Source organism: Callorhinus ursinus, unplaced genomic scaffold, assembly GCF_003265705.2.
Source record: "Callorhinus ursinus isolate GAN/ISIS: 27379988/994484 unplaced genomic scaffold, GSC_fseal_2.0 scaffold77, whole genome shotgun sequence".
NCBI classification, from domain to species: Eukaryota; Metazoa; Chordata; class Mammalia; order Carnivora; family Otariidae; genus Callorhinus; species Callorhinus ursinus.
The window spans coordinates 1,178,559-1,193,964 of NW_027397139.1; the positions used below are offsets into that span (position 1 = coordinate 1,178,559).

The 15,406-nt window shown below is 57.5% G+C and overlaps 1 protein-coding gene across 1 annotated transcript in view; it reads left to right on the forward strand.

Annotated features, from left to right (window-relative positions):
- The first annotated feature begins 3,823 nt into the window (after nucleotides 1–3,823).
- Nucleotides 3,824–15,406, forward strand: part of PTPRS (protein tyrosine phosphatase receptor type S) — a 98,338-nt gene continuing 86,755 nt past the window's right edge. Inside the window, exon 1 of the mRNA XM_073887232.1 lies at nucleotides 3,824–3,982. The gene's annotated coding sequence lies outside the window, so the exon portion shown is untranslated. The remainder of the gene's footprint in view (nucleotides 3,983–15,406) is intronic.

Sequence of the window (15,406 nt, forward strand, 5' to 3'; positions counted from 1 at the left end):
ACATTTAAAAAAAAATAAAACATTAAAAAAAAAGTCTCCTTTAATTTCTTTCAGTAACACTTTGTTGTTTTTATAGTATAAGTTTTGCATCTCTTTTGATAAATGCATTCCTATGTATTTTATTCTTTTTCATCAGTTGTAAATGGAATTGGTTTCTTCACTACATTTTGTTTGTTCATTGCTACTGCATGGGAAGTACAATGGATTTTTGTGTATTGATCCTATGTCCTGCAGCCCCAAGGAACGGGCTTACTAGTTTTAATACTTTCTTAGTGGATTCCTTAAGATTTTCTAAATACAACATGATGTCACATGCAAATATAGCTAGTTTTACTCCTTCCTTTCCAAACTGGGTGTGTCTGATTTCATTTTCTTGCCTAATTGCCAGGTTTTCACTTCCAATACCATGTTCAGCGGGAATGGCGAGAGCAGACATCCTCGTCTTGTTCTTGATCTTGGGGGGAGGAGATCCAGTCTTTCACCATTAAGTTATGATGTTAGCGATAGATGCGCTTTGTCAGGCTGAGGAAGTGCCTTCTATGCCTTGAGTGTTTTTATCACACAGAGATGTTGAATTGCATCAAATGCCACAGCCAGGATTTGAAGCTATGTTTCTCTGACTCCGGAGCACCAGTGTTTACCTGATATACTAAATTAGTGGACACCCAAAGGAGCCCCACATGGAACCCAGTAAAGAGCAGGTGGTCAGCAAATGGAGTGTTCCCATCTGCCCCTTTTCTCTTTGGCATTTGAGGTAAACCTACAGAGAGAGAGAGAGAGAGAGAGAGAGAGAGAGAGAGCGCGCATAGGCACAGTGTTTAATTGGAGGGGATGTAACACCACGGTGAAATTGCTGGCATAGGGCAAAGTTGCTGGGGAGATGTTTTGGACCTGTCTTGTAGGGATTTAAGGCTGGTTCTGTGCAGACAATCCTGAACTTGGCATGAGGAGTCCTGTTTATATACAGTAATGGACAGCTGATGGTTCTCTTGCAGTTACCTCGACAAAAACACGACGGAGCTAATTACCAGGTTCTGGGAGACGCTGGGGCAGAGGATGGGCTGGCAGGGAAGGAGGAGGCCCTCCCCACCCGCCTGCAGAAGAAGGTGGAAGTGTTCATGGGCTGAACTTTTCACCCAACAAACAATGAGTCACACCTACAGCATGCCAGGTGCTGGGGTCTGCAGACACGAAAGAGACCCAGAGCCCCCCAGGCCCCACCTCCCAATCCTACTGCTTTCCACAGTGTGGAGCTTTGAGGCTTAAGCCATGGCCCTGGGGGGAACATTCCCTCCTGGTTCTCTTGGAGCTTTGGCTTACGGGAACTCTTGGTTTGGTGTTACTGAATCCTTAACACCTTCCTGACACTTGTCAAGCTCCTGCGGCTGCCAGAGAGCTGTGACAATATCAGACTAGAGTGTTCTGTTCTCCTGGTATTGATTTTTCGGTCACCTAGCTAGCTACCCTGGTTTCCCCATTTCCCATGGCCCCATTTATCAAGAAACCCTCTTCTAGGTTAGGTGTCAGGTGTTTGACATGATGTAACTCATTTTTCCCTCCCAACGGCCCTGGGAGATAGAGACCATTACTATCCCCCAATTACAGATGGGCAAATGGAGGCACAGCTCTCATGGGGAGACAAACAAAAACAAGCAAACTGACCAACATATAAAGTCAGTCCAAATTGGAATAAATAAACTGGTACTGAGATGATGATGAACGTTAGCAGGATGGGCAGGGAGGGTCTCTTGGAGAATTGAAGGAAGAGGGGGATCCGACCTTGGGAAGAGCAGGAGGAACAGTGTGCTAGGCAGAGGGAACAGCCCATGGAGAGGCCTCAAGGCTGGACTGCACCATTTGCAAGGAACAGTGAAGAGGAGGTGTGGGTGGAGTGGAGTGAGCAAGGGGTACAGCCGGAGGTGAGGACAGGGAGGTGACAGGGGCAGGTTGTTCAGGACCTTGTAGACTGTAGGGAGGACTTGTGTTTTTACCCTGAGTGAGATATTATCTACCTCCTTCACTGGATCGTTAACTCCTGGAAAGCAGGAAATTTTTTAGCCTGTTTTGTTCACTTCTGTGTCTTCAACACTTAAAACAGCACGGCACACAGAGTGATGGCCTGAATGGATGCGTTTCCTGGGCATATGCTGCGCTGGATCTTACGCCCTTGCCTCTGCTGGTCGCAAGAACTCTGAGAGGTAGATGTGGTTGCCCCTTTTGTAGATGGGAACAGTGAGGCTGGGTGGCTCTTTCAAGGTCCCTCCCCTAATAGGTGGCAAGGTGGGGGTTCCTGACATATCCAGCCTTCCAGAGCTAGCAGTCTCATTTTGCTCTGCCTTCATTGGGCACACACAGCTTGAATATCTACTATGTATGAGAAACCATCACCGAGATGGGGTTGGGTCTCCATTGTGGCAATAAGAAAACCAAGGCCAGATTGTCAATGATTAGGTCAGGGTCATGCAGCTAGGAAGGGGAACCAGATAGGCTCCTCAAACCTGGCCGCTGCACTGGCCACCGGGAAACTCCGAGCTTAATTTAGGTTCCTTGTTTAATTATTCATTCTTTCCTCTCTCTTCTCCTATTCATGACTTCCGCCTTCTCATTTTGTTCCCGGGGTTAATGCTTTTTGTTTATATCTGCATCTTTGGCCTGGAATGAATGAATCAACGATTTTGGAGGAAAAACCCCAAATTCTAAACTTGTGTCCTTTTGTGGGCACAAGGCCGTCTCCAAATACATACCTTGGCGAAATAAAATACCTTCAGCGTGTTCAGAACTCATCTGGAAGTGTGCAATCTTGTTTGGCGTCTTTGAGCCCCCCAACCTCCTCTGTTTTTCTCATCCCATTTTCAAGCACCAACTACAAGCTAGGCAGCACATCCTCAACAGTTCATCCTTACACTCTCTATCTTGCCCCATTTTCACAGACAGGACACTGACCCCCCCCCCCCAAGGGGCAAGCCCATTTTGCAGGTGGGAAAAACTGAGGCTCAGGGACCTACACAGCCAGTCAGTGCCTGAGCTGGGGTTCCTAAGGTGATTCGTCCCGACTCCAGGCCAGTAAGGAACGGTAATGAGGTGGGATGTTTGTAAAGTGCTGACTCGGTAGGAAATGCTCCCTCATCCATTCAACCCATACGAAGGGATCGACAGGCCCTTTGGAGTCACACCCTAGTGTGACCAAAATAAAAACAGCATGATGGATTAGAGAATGGAGCATCAGTGGCGGTGATCAAGGAGGGCTTTTTCCCAGGAGCTGCCACTTGAGCAGAAATCCTAAGGAGAAGGGAAAGATCTCGGGGGAGCACTATTCCAGGTGAGGAACGGCAGAGGCAAAGGCCCCGAATGAGGAGGGAGCCGGGGTGGAGGAACCGTAAGGAGCCAGCTGGGGTGGGGCATGGGCACCCACCGGCAAGTAGTGGCTGCAAATGTGGATGCATTCGAAGGGCGCTGGGGGAGCCAGCGCAGAACTGAAAGCAGCGCCTGGCAAGCACCACACCCTAGGTGCGAAGTGTCCTGCGTCTCGGACGCGGAACCGTGGCCGGAGAAGTCCCTCGCGCAGACGCCACCGCCCACGCGTCCCGCATATCCCAGAGCCCCGCGCCCCACGTGCTCTCGCGGCCCTTTAAACTCCCCGGGGCCACCTGACCAACCCGCGCCGTCTCATTGGCCGGGGGGCGTGGCTGCCTCGCGGCTGCGCAGTGACGCTCGCGGATCGGCCCCGCCCCGGCCCCGCCCCCGGCCGGCGGCAGCGGCGGCGGCGCTGGCGGAAGGGATGACGTCACCGGCTGGGGGGGCGCGCGATCCGGCGCGAGGGGAGCGCGAGCCGCAGTGAGTGTCCTCGCGCCGCCCGCCCGGCAGCCCGGCCGGCGCGCGCACGCCGCGAGCCGCTGGCGCTCGGGCTCCGCTCGAATCCCATGCAACAGCCAGGATGTGAAGCGGGGCAGAGCCGGGGGAGCCCAGCCCAGCCAGCCTTCAGGTAAAGGGGGGGAAAAAAACCTGGTGAATTCGATTAAAAAACAAATTGCCGGCGCTCCAGTGGGGGTCTCGGAGGCAGCGGAGTGGGCAGCGCGCCGGCTTTGTGCCGGGAAAGCCTGCACGGCCATTGTGCTCGGAGGATGCTCCGCTGCAGCCGGCTGCACGCCCAGCCGCTGCGCCTGGCTAGCGGCGTCCGAACAATGCCCCCGAGGGGCTGGGCCGGTGTGGGCAGGGGCCGCGGGGAGGGCTCTGCGGGCGGGGCTGGGGGGGCTTCGCCGCGGCGGGGGAGGGGGCTGGGCTGGAATCGCCCGGAGCGCGGCGTTGGAAGCTGCCCAGCGCCGCCGGCTGCACCACCCCAGGCTGCGGGCGGGGCAGAGGCGCGGAGGGGGGACGCGCGTGTGTGCGGAGGGGCTGCTGGCCCCGGCGGCTCCCGGCCAGGCTCCCCGGGCGGGTCCTGGAGGCAGGGGGCGCTGTGCTGGGGGAGGGGGGGCTCGCGGGCGCCCCGGAGTGGAGACCAGCCCCGGACGGGTGGCTCCAGATGGGAGCGAGGGTGGACCGGCCGGTGCGCCCAGGGCGGCTGCTCTGCCCGCCGCCTTCGCTCTCCAGTCCCCCTCCCCTGGAGACCTCCGACTCAACGCCGTCTCACCCTAGCGCCCTCCCGGCCTCGTCGATCCCCGGGGAGGGGGGCCGCCCCTCCAGCACCCTGGCTTTGCCCCACCCTTCTGCGGCCCCGGCGCCCCCTCCCAGCCCCCCAGGCGGGGCGAGGCTCAGCCCCTAGCCCCAGGGACTCTAGTGGACAGACGGACTGGCTCGCGCACCGGGCACCCGACCTCTCTTCGGCGCTGGGGGCCCCTTGGGGATCCCGGGAGAGGGGAAGCCGCCCCTTGAGCCACCAGCCCCGGGGGTTTTGCGCGCCCCGGGAGCCCCCTTAGGGACGGGGGGGGAGGGGAGATGACGTCATCCGGGGGGGCGGAGCCGTCGGAACCGGGTGAAGGGGGCGCTGGGGGGGGCGTGCCCTGAAGAGAGCTCCCGGAGTTAGGGTGCCCGAGCCCTGGGCGCAAGGGTTTCGGCCAGGTTGCGACCAAGTTCACAGTTCCTTATGGAAATTTCTCCCAAATTTAGGATTCCCCCTTAGCACCACCCAAGTCCTGGACACTTCCCTCCGTGAAACCCCCCTAAATCGGAGAGGCCCCCTTCAGCTGCTTTTCTCCAGAATTCTCAAATCAGGGAACGCTTTCCGCAAACTGGGGTTTTTTTTTTCAGCCACCGTCCGCACCGCCCCCCAATCTGGAACCTCTTCCTTGGTGACTCTTCCCCCCATTTCAAATTCTCCTCTGGTAGCCCTGTAAATGGGCTTGAGAATACGCGTTCCTGAAATTTAGCCACCCCCTAGGGACCTCATCTGCCAAATTAAGAAACCTCCCCAGCGCCTCCAACTGGGGGATACCTCTCCTCCCCTTCCTTCCTAAGGCTCAACTGGGATTCCCCTGTTCCCCCCATCTCAACCTAGGGGAGTCCCCATTCTGAGCATGGGGCCCTTCTATCACTGGCCAAACCCCTGAAAAACCAGCCTGGCCAACATAGCTAGCGAAGGGGGGCGGTGTTTGAGGTGTCCAGGTTGTGTCTTAGCACTCTAAGAAGCTCGGACAAAGCTGGAGGGTCCCCGAGAGTCCCCAGGACAGGGACCCACCTGCTCTGAGCCCCCAGCGTCCTCCACCCAGACTTTGGCTGCTGGGGTTCTGGCTTTCCCTCCACGTCCCCCATCACTACTGTTCCTGGGGCACAGGGGCAAGGGCTCCTTTTGTTTGGGGCACCCTGCTTCCCCCTCAGAGCTGCCTCCCACCCAGGAGAAGAGAGAGCCAGTCCGCGCCTCTACTCCTGTGATACCAGCTGCTGCTGCTGGAGCTCTTAGTAATGGCCGAGGGATTCAGGCGAATCTGCCATTTGCATAGCTCCCCTCCCCCTCCCAGGGTCCCTTCCTTTGTGCCCCCCTCCTCCTGCCAATCTCGCCCGCCTTCTGTCCCTCAGCTCTCTTCTTCCTCTGCCAGCTGACACTTTGGCTGCGGAAGGAGGCAGCTGGGGCTGGGGGCGGCTGCTTCCCTCCCCCACATCCCAGAGCCCACCAACTTGGACCTGAGTCCCCAGCTGCAGCCCCCTGCCCTCTACAGTGCCCTCCGCCCAGCCTCTCTTGCTCCCTGCTGTCTGTGTGTGTCTCCATTCTTCTTCTCCAGAAAGCTTCGTCCTGCCCCATCCCCTGGGCCTGGGGAGCACCTTCACCATGACGGTGCACTTCTGCTTGGGGCCTGGGCCCCCCACAGCCCCCTGGGGGATGCCACCCGCCATACTCAATTGCCCTGAGGCTTGGTATAATTGGGCTCAGGCAAACAAAACGTCGCGGGAGACCCGGCCTGCCTGGTGAGCTCATGCGCTTTCCTATTCCTGTCACCCCATCCGATGACATCGGCCCCCCAGGGGGTGACGGGGGTTGGTGCTGTCATGCTAGTGGCTGTCCTGAGAGGGGAGAGGCAATGGCCTGGCCCACTCCCCACCCCCTGCAGGAGACCGGATGGGGCATTCTGGTGTGGCCGGGTATGGCCTTGGAGGACGCTTCCCCGGGGTGGTCGCTGGGCTCCCTGGGGGATCCATCCTCCCCCCAGGATCCCTTCCAGGCCCCTGAGCTGGGCATATGCTGGGTGCGGGGATAAGGGGTACCGAGAGCCAGGCCCCCGTCCGCTGCCTGCACAGGTCGTGGCCCGTGGACCGGTGCTTCTGTTTCTGTCCCCTCCAGCGGAGATTCCGAGCGCCTTCCCTGCTTCCCAGGGAGTTCCGGGTGTCTCCATGTGTCCCTGGGCCACCCTTGGAGACTTGAGGCATTTTTCACCCAACACCGGGACCATAGCTCTGGACCAGGGTGTGAGGAGCGGGTGCAAGGGGGAGGAGCTCCCCGGACGTCAGGGACTTAGTTGTGGCATCTGGGTGGGCAGTTCTGGAACCACCACCATCCACCCATTTGCTTCTTCTTTGGGTCACACAGAGCTTGGGGCTCTGCCTGGGGTTCCCTGGACTCGGGGCCGGTGACGGAGATGGATCTGTCTCTGCTTGTCAACTTTCGGGGTGTGACTCGGTTTCCCCTCCTGCCTTCTGGGTCAGCACCGAGGAACGTGTCACAGGCGTTGGAGTGCAGCGCTCCCCTCGGACTGCTGCTTCCTGGAGCGGGGTGCCAGGAGACCTGTGGCTCTGCTGATTACTCCAGCAGCCGAGTGGCCCGAATGATGGTCAGCGAGGTGGGCCGGGAGGGAGGAGGGACGAGGGATGATGGGCGGGGATGCTGTGGCTCCAAGGCGCAGTGTGGCATTTCCACCCAGGTGCCCTGCAGCCCTGCGTTCACCTGCCCTCCGTGACTTTAGTACAGCCGCCGTGCGTGGGGCGCAGAGGGGGGCGTGTAGAGAGTTCGGGATTGGGAGGAAAACCCTAAAAATAAAGGTGGATATTTATAAACCCAGCGGGTTTGGGGGATAATTGACAAAGCTTAATGTTTTCAACTGAGAGTGGTTCCCCGCCCCCCCCCCCCCAGACCACATTAGTTCCATTTGTGAAGTCATTTGGAGACAGCGGAAGGTTCTTGAAGTGTAGTGGGCTCCGTGGGCAAGTTGTGGGCTGTGGTCCCTTTCCAGGGCTCTTGTGCTTCTGGAGGGAGGCAGGGGGCCCAGGCAGGGGTGCTGAGACTCCGGAGGCTCCAGCTTCCCAGTGCATCCAGAGCAGCCTCCCAGCATGCCCTCCCACGGGTGGGCATCCCATTTCCCAGAATTTGCGAGAAGGAGGCCGCCCCTCTCCTGCGACGCTGGTACACGTTGCCCTTGCTCTGTCCTTCCCCGCAGCAAAAATTCCCCGGGTAGGTTATTTGGAGAGACCCCAGCTGCCTGCCGGGCAGGGTGGCTCAGCCTCCGGTGGGGACAGCAGGGGAGGAATCGCTACCATGCCTGTGTGGGATCCACGTGCCGATCCAATGGGAAACCTGCCGTGGGTCCGCGGACAGAGTCACACAATTGCCCGAACTGGGAGGGGGCGGGGGAGGAGGGTTCACGGGCTTTTCAGATGTTTTTAAAATTTTGTCTTCTCACCTGACTTTGGTCTGGAACGAGAAAGCTGCCGGCTTGGCTTGCAGGGTGGAGGAGAGAGGGTGCTGGAAGGGGATGGAGGTTCAGGTGCGTGTCACCCTGTCACAGGGAGGAGGGACAGCCCAGGGACAGGCCCATCCTAGCCCTGAGATGCACAGCAGGTGCTGATACCCGGGTCTCTCAAGCCTGCAGTCCGGGGTATCACCCGCCTAGCCTTCTAGAAGCTCCAGGTATCAAGTGTAGTATGTGGGTTTTTTTTCTTTAAGGAAAGAAAAGACACTCAGGAAAAAAAAAAAAAAAAAGAAAAAAAGAAAAAAAACCCCGACGTACCATTTCTGTCTTGTCTCTGGCTGATATTTCAGAAGCGTGGGGGGGGTTGTGCGTGGGGAATATGAAAAATCAATTGGCTTACACTTCTGCAAAGGCGAAAATTAACGAGCGGGCGGGAGTGACTCATGGACAGGGCCTCGACTTTCTCGCACTGCCTCATTTTTGTCTTTCCCTTCCCTGCCCTCCTCCGAGGAGACGCTGGTGCCCCCACTCCTCCCAGGGCCTGGCGAGGCCGGACGTTGGGGTGGGGGGATGCTATTCTGAGCTCCCAGGAATTCCCTCTTCTGTTCCCTGGGATCTAGGTGTCCTCAGTCCTGCGGAGGCCAAAGGGATTCTGTACCTGAAAATACACCCCGGGTCTTGCCTGGCATTTGTGTTTTCTGATCATTCCCACAGATTTCACCCTGGTGTTGGGGGTGCGGGTGGGGGTCTCGGCGCTTGGGTCTAAGGATTGCAGTGACCCCGCCCCCGAAAATGCCTGAACCGGGGCTCCATCGCAGTTTTTTTCTTTCTTTCTTTTTTTTTTTTTTTGAAGGGGCTGAATTGGTCGTGAACTCCCCAGGTGGTGTCTGCGGCTTTTGAGTTTTATATTTGTTTGGTTTTTTAAATCTTTGCTGTTAGCCGCTTTGAGGAAGGTCAGAGGTGTCCTACTGGGAGAACTGAAAATCCCAACTCCTCCCCCCACCCCCCACCCCGCCAGGTTTTCTCCTTTCTGTCTCCCTCTCTGGGTGGCCTCACCTCTGCCCCCTACCCTCTCCGTATGGGGGCCTCCTTGCTTGCAAGATGAGGTTATGCCTTTGGCTTTGGGGTCCTGACTTTTGCGCCCCTCCTCTGCTGGAGCTGTGCAAACTTGGAGGTTGCTTGGCCTCTCTGTTTCTTCATCTCTGAGATCAGGACCCCTTCATGGCGAGCCAGGACACGAGATGCTTCTGGTAAAGCACCTCCCTTGGGTCTCGGATGTGACCGCTGCTGGCTGTGCATGCCCCGGGACACCCACACCCCATGTTGTCCGCCAGCCACAGCCCCAGAGGCTTTTAGAGGCCTAGGACTCTGGGATGGAGGCAGGCCGGGTGCACAGAGGCTGGGAGGATGCTCTATTGTCATGCTTTTGCGTGGGTAGAAGTTCAGGGGTTCTGGGGAAGCGAGGTCGACGCGTCTGTGTGTGTATAATTTAATGCCGCTTATAATTAACCCCGTGATCAGCAAATGAGGGGATGTCGGAGGGGAGATGATAATAGCCACTCCGCCTTATTTGGACTTGGCACCCGTGCCAGGCCCTGTGCTGAGCAAGCATATGAGGAGCATTCTCATCTCCTTTAACCTTCACGCCCCGCCTCCCGCCGTTTGTGCAGTGTTCATGCATGGAGCCCCATTTTGCAGAGGGGGAGACTGAGGCCCAGGAAGGACCTTCACTGGCCTGAGGTCACACAGATGGGTGACAGAGCAAGGAGTCTCATCCGGGGCCAACAGACGCTAGAACCTGAGATCTTAACTCCTGGGGGCAGGGACCTGGCTCTCTGTCCAATTGTCCAAGAAGTCGTTTTGGTGCTGGTTCACCTGCTGGGGCTCCTGAGGGTCGCTGTGGAGACACTGGGGCTCCCAGCTGCCTTCCTCGAGGGTGAGAGCTTGGGGCTCGCATCCCCTCTCCGGCTGTGTGATGGGGGCGAGTTGCTCAACTTCTGTCCTCCCGTTTTCTTGTCCACAGAATGGAGAATAATGGTACCCCTTGCATGGCATTGTTGGGGGGATTAAGTGAGTGAATACATGGAAAGCGCCGCGCTGATATGTTGGCTAGACCCGCCCGGCGGGGGCTCCCCAGCAGCCCCCCGATGGGGTCCATCATGGGAGGGATGTCAGGATGACTCAGCCACTGCAAACTGGGGCGTTCCCCGTCACTGGCTGCCTAATCAAGGCCGCCCCACTTCTGCGGCAGGATCGGAGCCACAGGAGGCCTGGCGAGGCAGGTGGGGAGGGCAGGCAGCTGCCAAGCAAGACTTGGGCACTCCTGAGACCCCGGGTGGTGGCCCCCCGGCTTCCAAGGCCCAGGGTGGGTCTGAGTGAGCGCCCCCCCCCCCCCCGCCCCCGGGGAGGTCTCAGCTTTGATGGCGGCCCCGCAGAGAGGTGCCCTGGAAAGGGGTCAGTGTGCAAGGTTGGCGCCGGGCCATTCATTCATTCACCAATTCATTCATTCAGTCAATTAGCCTTTGTTGAACACTGGCCGCTAGAGAATGCAGGAGCCAGACTCTGGGTTCGAATTGCATCCAGCTCTGCGACTCACTAGCTGTGAGGTCTTGGGCTAGTTCTGTAGCCGACCCGTGCCTCAGTTTCCTCATCCGTAAAATGGGGGCTTTTGCACTGCCTCACTCACGATAGGGGTATTGTGTGGGCTCTAGGAGCTAAGATCTGCCTGGTAGACAGAAAGCTCTGTGTACGTTTTTTTCCTTTTATTTTTTTAGATTTTAATTATTTATTTGACAGAGGAGACACAGTGAGAGAGGGAACACAAGCAGGGAGAGTGGGAGAGGGAGAAGCAGGCTTCCCACTGAGCAGGAAGCCTGATGCGGGACTCGATCCCAGGACCCTGGGATCATGACCTGAGCCAAATGCAGACGCCTAATGACTGAGCCACCCAGGCGCCCCTTTTTTTTTTTTTGTTTTAAATGAAAGCAAATTGAATTTAAATTCTGGGGATATAGCAGTAAACCAGGCAGGCTTGGTCCCGTGTTCCTTGGACCCTGCAGCTCATTGGGGGAGGCAGTGAGTACATAAATAAGCAAGGTAGGGTTGACTGTGGTCGGTCCTGCTGAGACCGGAAATGCGGGCAGGACCTGGCAGGACACTGGCCACTCTTCTTCTGTCTGGGGGGGACACGGAGGGCCTTTCTGAGGGGCCAACCCCTGAGCTGAGACTTGAAGGCAGTCGGATGTGCAGGCACTGGGGACAGCAGTTCAAAGCTGGGAGGGGCCTCTGGGAGGGGAGGCGGGAGGTAAGGCAGCCCGGGCAGACCGCACGGGCCCTGACACTGAGCAGTTCCTACTGTATTTTAAACATGTGCGGCCAGAGTTTGCTGGAAGGCCCCCCTCACCACGCCGCTCCGAGCTTGGGTGTGAGTATCGTTGCCAACAGAGACCCCTGTGGGGAGATGGGGAAACATCACTTGGAACAGCCATCAGGCCGAGGCCCAGAGAAGGAGAGGAACCAGCCTGAGACCACACAGCCACGCCTGACTGCTGGGCAGGGCCGGGCCTCGACCTCCCACCAGCCCAGAGCAGGAAACTGGAGGCAGGAGGATGTAGCAGGAACGTCCTTCTCAAACCCCAGTGCCCATTCAGGCTGGGCAGGTAATGCCTGTAGGTGATGTTCCCCAGGCGGGACCCCCTGGCCAGATCAGAGAAAAAGCAGAAAATCCCGATTTTACATGAGATTGCCCCATTTTACATGCTTAGAGCATTCTTTTCCTGAAAACACCTGCCCTTGCTGGGTGTGACCTGGACCCCTCCTTTGCCCTTCCCTGAGCCTCAGTTTCCCAGGCTGTCCCATGGGTTTGAGAGTCACTGCCACCTGGACAGGTTACTCAGGGGCCCTGGCGAGAGAACTCATGGGGAGGGCTGAGGACGGCCTGGGCCAGTGTCGCGCTCGATAAACGTTGGCTCTGATTATATTAATATTGGTCATAAGATAAACTTGACTTAGATGAAATGCCGCACGGAAGGGAGCATGCTCGTCCCGAGGGGCAGGGATGTGAATTATCTTCTGGCTGCAGGACCCGTTCCTCAGACTCTCGTCTTTTCCGGAACATAGCTCTTTGCTCTTGGGCCGGGCCACCGGTCACAGGCATTATCTGGAGAGTTCGTTGTAGTGGTTTGTAACCAGGGGCGGGTTTGCTCCCCCTGGGACACAGGGCCATGTCTGGGGATGTCTGTGGTTGTCAGGACTGGGGGTGCTCCTGGCATTGGGTGGGTCGGGCCAGGGATGCTGCCCAGCCCCCCACAGTGCCCAGGATGCCCCCCGAAAATGATCCAGGCCTAAATGTCAATAGTGCTGGGGTTTAGAAACCCTATTCGTGCTCCAGACCTGTGGCGGCCGCAGAAATGAGGCAGGATGGCTTTGGCTTGCCCATGACCGTGCGCCTCCCACGCTAGCCGGACTGGAACGCCGGGATTACGGATGGGATCCCGCCACACACCTGTCCTGGCCCCGGTGCCCAGTTGATTTTCAGGAGTGGGTAATTGCCCCTGACGTGTGGCTTCTGGAAAGCGTGGCCGGCTGGGGTTTCTGGCGGTGGTTCTGGGTCTGGAGCATGGAGGGGCTGCCTCGTCCAGACCTTTTTCCTTCTGTTTCACCTGGCCCTGGGAGCCTGGACTCTGTCCCCACAGGAAAGGGCTTCGGGAGGCCTGAGCACCCAAAGTTGGAATCCTGGCACAGGCCCTCCCGGCTGTGTGAGGTGACCCGTTATTCTCCCCCACCCCGAGCCTTGGTTTTCTCATCTGTAAAATGGGGGGGGACACATCTTGCCTGCTGTGTCGTGGGGATTAAATGGTGTCATGTTGATACAGCCCCGGGCGGCCAGGTTGCACACGTAGGGGCTCAATGACTGTGCCCTCCCACTGGTCATCATCATGAGGAATTGGAAGACCCCAAACCTTCCATTTCCCCGACAACTGCCACAGAGGGGACATTGCCCAAACAGGCGTTAAAATCCCCGTCACAGGGCCCAGCCTCACGCCCGGCCCTCCAGCTCTGCTCCCCTTTGCTCTGTTCACCCTGAGAATGGCCCCCAAAGTGGTGGCAGCCATTGCTCCCATCTTGCAGATGGGGAAACTGAGGCCTGGGGTGGGGATGAGAAGCTGTAACTGGAGCCTCTTCTTGGGGGTTTCGTTTTGCACTGGGCCCTACAGTGATGGAGCAGGTACGTAGCCAGAAACCTGCTTCTCCCAGTGACCGGGAGGAGAGAGAGGTACATTGCTGTTGGCCAGTCTGGGTTCCAGATCTGTTTTGGCCTCTCACGAGCTGTGTGACGTGAGGAAATTTGCTTCACGTCTCTGGATGGCACCCCCAAACTCCCCTTTTGCCAGCCCAGCCCCTGCAGGCTTCTGCACCCCCCTCCTGCTTCTGTCTCCCTCACTCATTCCACACCAGCTACGGGGACCTTCCTCGCTCCCACCTCCAGGCCTCGGTCCTTGCTGTTCCCTCTGACAGGAGCTCCGTTTCCGGCCAGGCCGGCCCTTCTGCCCATGTCCCCAGCGCTCTTGGTTTTCCTTTCTCAGTTGCTATTGTGTGCTCTGCCTGCCTGCCCTTTCCGGAATGGGGGTTCTACCGGGCTCTCCCCGGACCCGCCTGCCTGGCTTTTGAGAGCCACTGCCATCCCCCACGGGCATCGGCATGTCTAATTGTCCAGACTGGGCAGGTCATAGGGGGCGAAGCTCCCTCCCTGGGCAGGGGGGCTAGGAGAGCAGCTCCCTAGTGGAGATGCTGTGTTACTTCGGCCACTTGCTTGCCATCTCTGAGTCTCTGCATGTCTCAGTTGTCTGGCACAGAAACAGTGATGAGGTGGCTGTTGAGAGCCAGGGGTCCTAAGGATGGGTATCAAGGGGTCAGGAGACCCTGAGATAATCTGTAAGGTTTCCTGTCTCCTGGGGAGAAGGTAAGAAGTTCAAAGGCCAGGGACCCCCAAAAATGCATGGTAGCTGGGCCAGGGGGGTTTTAAGGCTCAGCTGGCCCTGATGTTCATTTGATACCCTGTGTTCATTTGATACCCTGGCCAGATGGGTAGAGAAGTTGCCAAAGAGACCCCAGGAACAGGCCAGGCTTTCTTTTGGGGATCGTATTTGGCATTTTGGAACCCACATTCAGGGCTTGGCTTGGCCTCATGAGAATTGTGTCCCTGGGCCAGTGGATTCACCTGCTGGGGGCTCTGTCTCCTTGTCTGTCAAATGGGAGTGAGCCGGTTTCTTGGGAAGGGTCCCTAGTGAGCGTGTTTGGAAAGTGCTGGCATGTCGAAGGCCCCCCCCCCCCCCCCCCCCGATACCTGGCTAAACATTATCCAATACTCTATGATGATTAATACCTTCTGGGAGCAAACTGGGGGAGCTGCATACAGAACTTTGCTGGACAAAGGCTCTGGGGTTGCTGGAAGGTGGTTGGGCCCATGTCTGGCTTCTCCCAAGGGTGTCGAGTCAGGCCTGGAGCCTCCCCGCTCTAGTGCCAAGAGCAGGCTGGTGAGAGCTGGGGGCAGACCCTGGGCAGATGTAACTGATGTGGGCAGGAGGCTGCTCCAGGACCACCTGAGCCGCGGTGGGACAAACCCATCACGCCAGCTTGGCCGGAGCCCTTGGCGGGCACGGGGGAATGTCAGTGCTGACCTTGTAGAGCTATGTTTTGGTCACCCTTCAGGTCGCATCGAGATCTTTGGACTCCCTGGCCAGTGATCCGCGTGGCACCACCCAGATTTCAGCCACCCACTGTGATGTGTACCTTTAGCTCCAGCTGCCTGGTCCCCCTGATGATTGTTTTCTTTTAACCCGATCTCTTTTAAAACTTAAAAGAGAAAACTTTGTCTTACTCTCATGAATGGGGAACCTGGTATGTCCTTGACATAAGTAGGTGGAACCTTAAAAGTAAATGTGATGAGAGGTAAAAAAAAAAAAAAAAAAAAACAAAACACAACCTGACATTAAATTATCCTGCTGCCTCTGCAGGCTTACACAGAGGCCAGGGCCTACTGAGGCGTTAAAGCTGCGTTAGCACCCACCGGAGACTTCCAACCTTCCGAAGGCCGGAGGGAGCCGAGGACAGGGGGGCCCCCATGCTGGTGGCATCAGCGTCCCTGAATTTGGCGGAACGGCGTTGGGGGGGCGTCTCCCGGCCATGCTGGGCGGCTGAGTCCCTTCCCACCTTCCGACAAAGGTGCTCGGACTTGCCCATGGCATCTGAGTTTTCTTTTCCAGCGGCCTGGGGAGAAGGTTATTTCTCCTTGA